General features: G+C 45.5%; 1 non-coding gene across 1 annotated transcript; it reads right to left on the reverse strand.

The window, feature by feature from the left end:
• Positions 1-4,946: 4,946 nt before the first annotated feature.
• LOC116150599 (U6 spliceosomal RNA) lies at positions 4,947-5,050 on the reverse strand. The gene has a single exon (XR_004134332.1). It is a non-coding gene; the product is annotated as a U6 spliceosomal RNA (small nuclear RNA).
• Between the last annotated feature and the right edge of the window lie 423 nt (positions 5,051-5,473).

Below are 5,473 nucleotides of genomic sequence, written 5' to 3' on the forward strand. Positions count from 1 at the left end.
TCTTAGATGAAATAATCAGAAAACACAAAATAACCGCTGTTAGCTTTAGTGCTAGTGGCTCCTGACAACCTTCCTTTGAACATGTACTGAAGTGACAGGCGCTCTGCTCCGAGTTACTCAAAGAAGATGGGAGTCTTCCCTTTGTGGTTTTCAACCTGGTTCTGTGCTAATTCCTATTTTTATGGAAAGGACGTGCGTTCCCAAAAATGAGTTTTATAATGAGAAATTACCCAGAAGATGAAGCTGTGATTGGCGACTCTTCTCTATTGTTCTGGTAACCCAGTCCATAAGTTAAAAGGAAACGGAGCATGGGCAGTTTTTCTTTTCTGCTCTTCAACTTAATTAGGGCTTCACTAACATTCTCAGACTACAGTAATCATTTCATTTCTCCCCTAAAAGTAATTCATAGACTAACGCCCTGAAAATGATTGTGCTTTAGTCATCACAACATATCCGACAACACAGCTCTCAGCCCCAGCTCCCATTTCACACCTACAGTCTCTGACACCTCCCACCCCTCGTGGTACCAAAGATGCACGTTTAGACACAATCGTACGGAGCTGATCTGGCAGGCCAGTGAAAGTAGTCTGGGGTCCTGGAGTTCATGTTCTTCCAAGCTTTCTGTTCTCAAAAAATATGTTAAAAATAAAACAAAGACTCAGGGAGTGGCGGTATAGCTTAGCGATAGAGTGCATGCCTAGCATGCACAAGGTCCTGGGTGCGATTCCCAGTACCTCCATTTAAACTAAATACACCTAATTACCTCCCCCACCAATAACAACAAAAAAACTTTAAAATTTTTTTTAAATAAATAAAACACAGTCAGTGCAGCATCCACCAGTGAACTGCAAGATCCTAATTAAACTTTCTGAAATCCTGGATGCCTTTTGGGACCACAGGCCTGGCAGAGTTGGCTGTTTTCATTTTCCTAACCTAGACTGCCAGCCTGTAAGAACACAGGGCTTTGAGTGTCTCTGGAATCCGGCCTCACCTTGTCTCATCAACCTCCTTTTCTATCATACAAGCCCTTTCATCCAGCCTAATGCTCTGCTTGGGTGGGAGCCACGTGTGGACCGCACTCCCCTCCCCGTCTTCAAAGCCGAGCTCAAAAACTACGGCAAACCTTGTCAAACTTCATTGCCGCCCCTCCAGCTGGCTCCCCCTGTCCTTACTGCCTATTTTCCACTGCTTGATAACGACATGATGCCACGTTTGTCACTGTGACACAACTCGCCGTGTCAGATTTCATTATGCACACAATCCCTTTTCCTCAGTGAGACTATAAGCTCCTCATAGGCAGAGCTCTTTTTTTCCTTAAACTGCAGTCACAGGATTTTGGAAAACATTTGTCACAAAATATTGACTTAGAATTTATTACTTAACCAAAATTTATACTTTATTTTGTATTTTTTATGGAGGTATAATTGATTTACAATATTGTGTTAGCTTCAGGTGTACAGCATAGTGATTCAGTATTTTTGCAAATTATATTCCATTACAGGTTATTACAAGATAATGGCTGTACCTCCTTGTGCTACACAGTATATCCTAGTTGCTTATCTGCTTTATATATAGTAGTCAGAGTCTGTTAATCACATACCCCTAATTTGTCCCTCCCCTCCTCCCTTTGGTAACCATAAGTTTGTCTTCTATGTCTGTGAGTCTGTTTCTGTTCTGTATATATATTCATTTGTATTATTTTCTTCAGAATAGTCTGGAGGAGGGTGGGGTGGGAGGAGTGGGGATGGGCAGATGACACAAGATTGGCCATGGTGGTGGATGAATTATCCACTGATGATAGTTAAAGCTGGACCAGGGGCACGTGGTAGGTTATTATATGTTCTCTCAATTTCCCCGTTTGCAATTGCTCATATTAAACAAAACAAAACTAAACAAAAACCAAACTTTTTTGGGAAAACAGCCATTCCAGGCTGGATTCATGTATCTGGCAGTAGGAAGGTTGGCATCGGTGCTGATGCGTGGCGGGAGCCTCGGACGTCTCCGAGGGTCTTCCTAAGGCACCACTGTGGTAATTAGTGCATTTCAGGGGTGAGCTAAACAGTCCATTAAGGAAACTGGACACCTTCTTCCAACACCTGCTTGTCAGACTTTCTCAAGGCAGACTTGTCATTCATGGTGAGAATCTGTCATCTCTAAGAAGTAAGTCCTGGTAATTATTTCACCAACAAGTTATCCATTATTCATTTTTTAAAGAAACAGAGACTATCAAACCTGAAATATGTCTTTAAAGGAATGGGGAGGCGCCAAGCCAGAAGATGCGCCATTAACTCAAGGCTGGTCGTTCATCTGAATTCTGTGTGCGAGCCCCGGGGCAGCTGTCAGCACAGGAGTGTTTAAGTGGGATTATCTGAGCTCTTTGCTGCTGCCAAGATGGATGGTTTCTAAGTGGAACCTCTTCTCCTCACAGTGACCAGGAATGATACTGAGTAAAATAACGGTCACAAAGAACATCACCAGGACCCTAATGAGAAGCTGTTGACAGAAAAATTGCTCTAACATTCATCAAAAAGCCAGTGAATGTCAAGGAAGGAACCAGAGATGTAGCAGCTCATAAACTCCTTCTCCAGGGGCCTCCAGAGGGGAGTCTGGGGACAACACACTGCTTCTCCTTTTTCCTGAACGCTGCTGAGTAAACTTCCAGAAAGCTTGGAACGTTTATGGGGCAGCTCACTCTGACAGTCACCAGGGAGGGTGCCCCAGCTTTCAGTCAGAGCATCCTGTTTTGGGTACCAGTACTGGCTAGGTCAGTATCTTTTTCATCATTTAGACCTTGTCTGTGTGATGTGACAATATATAAGTTAACTGGGCACTGAGATCTCGTCTGGCTTGAAAAGCCAAAGCTTCCCACAGACAGTTCCACCTGCTCACGAACGTGTCGGAGTGGAATTTTCCTCTCGATTTCTGTCATATTTGTTGCCTGTGGGGTTCATTTAGCAACCAGTCCTGTGGCCTCACTGTAACATATCTTCCTTTGCTCAACTTTGTTTCCACTTTGTGTGTGTGTGTGTGTGTGTGTGAGGGGAGGGCATGTTCCCTGAGTGGCTGATGTGAATCTGTCCCTTGGCTTAGTTTGGGTTCCCCAAAGGCAGACCCCAATCAAGGACTCGTGGGAAGGTGGTTTATTGGGAAAGTCACCCCAGGAGGCACAGACGGGGGCCGAGGGCCAGGTGAGGTGGGAGGAGGAAAACAGATGGAGTTTGTGCTAACGAGCAGGTCGGTGCTGCGGGTGGTGGGCTTGGCTCTGCTGGGTCCCGGAGGGTCGGAACGGTCTTATACTTAAGAAAACCCACCCCACAGTGCCCAGCACAGTGCTTTGCAGTTAAGTAGGCACTTAATAAATGCATGTATGGATCTTTAAAAGTCCTTTCGACTTTTTTTTAAACTCAGAAAAAAAATCCAAGCAACTAAAATAAAGGAAGTTGAATCTGATTCCCTGGGATCATGGTAAATTGTGAGGGAGGGGTCGCCACTGGAAGCCCAGGAGGAGGATGGTGTGAGGGGTCCCTGTGGGGTGTGGGCTGGGGGTGCGAGGCACAGTGAGTGACGCTGGCAACTGTCCATCCCCCTTAGGGACGGGGAGGGGCCGCTGATGTGGAACTAAGGGCCTTGAAGAAACTTCATGGGTGAAAAGCTGGACAGACCAACTGGCTATCATACGGGATAATTATCAAAGGATCAGAGGAATAACCCTGATGGCAGTAAGAAATGGACCAAATTTGGCTTCAGGTTTAAATCGGCATATTAACCATTTCGACAGATTCTATCAAGAGCAAATCTGTTAGCTGTCTTCACCCCTTGCCTACCAGCCGTGTGTCCTCTCTACGTGAAGAACGTGTAAGCAGGTACAGGCCACCGCTGTGCTTTAAGGAAAGGAAACGGGCTTTTTGGAAACCCTGGGCCTGACTTCATCCACATGGATCAACGTGATTCCCGAATATAAGCCTCCACTTGCTGATGGCCCTGGATCTACAGAGAAAACAAGGACTTATTTCAGTTTCTACTCAGCTATGTACCTTTGCAGAACTGACTTAGAAGATGTGGTCTGAGGATTTGGAGCCATTTCTCATGTCTGTATACATGTGAGTCCGTACGGGGTGGACTGCACCCGGACAACACTGAACTGGACCCAGAGAATCCCCTGGAAGGTCTGCTCTGTGCTGGGCAGTGTCCAGGCCTGAGGACGAAACAGGAACGAGGACTGATGTGGCCCTGCAGGAACAGACGCTCCTGTTGGGGGGCAGAGAGCTCGACGCACTAGGCTGTGATGTAAAAATGATACTTCAGTGTGCTTCCTGCACAACAGAAGTGTCTACAAAGTGATGGAATGTCGCTGTCACATAGAGCCAGTAAGCAGGGTGGCCTGGGGCAGAGCCCAGCTCACAACTGGACCCCCTGGGTTTTAAACCCAGCCCTGCCCACTCCTGGCTGTGTGATGACGGGCAAGTCACTTAGTATCTTTGTGTTTTAGTTTCTCTTCTGTAGTGTGGGGTTCGTAAGGCCTACTGCACAGAGATTTTGTGAGGATTAGCGTATTAACATCCATCGAATGCTTAAAACAGTGCCTGGCACAGAGCAATCACTACATGAATTGAAGCTTTAATAAGCTCTAAATCAAACTCCTCTTTGACCAATTCATTTTTGTTTCCTTTTTCTAAATAACTAGAATTTTTTTTACAATGGTAAAGACTGATTTTATTCCAGTTTTATTTTTTTAATTGAAGTATGGTGTATTTAGAGTATTTTGTTATTTTCTGGTGTACAGCACAGGCATTCCATTTTACAGATATATATTCCTTTTCCTGTTCTTTTTCATTGTAGGTTTTTACAAGATTTTGAATAGAGTTCCCTGTGCTACACAGTAGGTCCTTGTTGTTTATCTATTTTATATATAGTAATGCGTATCTGCAAATCCCAAACTCCCATTTAAAAACATGGAACACTTCACAAGTTTGCACGTCATCTTTGCACAGGGGCCGTGCTAATCTCTGCGTCGTTCCAGCTTTAGTATACGTGCCGCTGCCGCCAGCACTACGTTCCTAGAAATTTCTAAAACTGTCAAGTACCATCTCAGTACAGAATTTGGTAAGGTAAATATTGAAAATATACAACATATAAGGGGGAAAGTTCTTATATGTGTAAACAAATACTTGCAAACTGATCTGGGGGTCAGTGCAGGGACATTCCCGGGCAGAGCAGGGGGACCTGAAGGAAACACTGCAGTGAAATCAACCAGGATGTCAGAAGACGGCCATGCCGGGGCCCTAATCCCCTAACTTGGACTCACTCACCCCACAGCCTCCTTCCTCCCCTCCACCTGAGCCGGAGGGCCGGGACCATCCCACCCAGAGACCCTGCGGGCCCAGCATGGACAGCTTGCAGCCTCTCCCGGGCCTCTGTTTGCAACCTGAAAGATATCTTTTGGGCTCTAAAACAGGAAAGAAAGACACAAGAC

The sequence above is a fragment of the Camelus dromedarius genome, chromosome 26 (assembly GCF_036321535.1).
Source record: "Camelus dromedarius isolate mCamDro1 chromosome 26, mCamDro1.pat, whole genome shotgun sequence".
In the NCBI taxonomy this organism is placed as follows: domain Eukaryota; kingdom Metazoa; phylum Chordata; class Mammalia; order Artiodactyla; family Camelidae; genus Camelus; species Camelus dromedarius.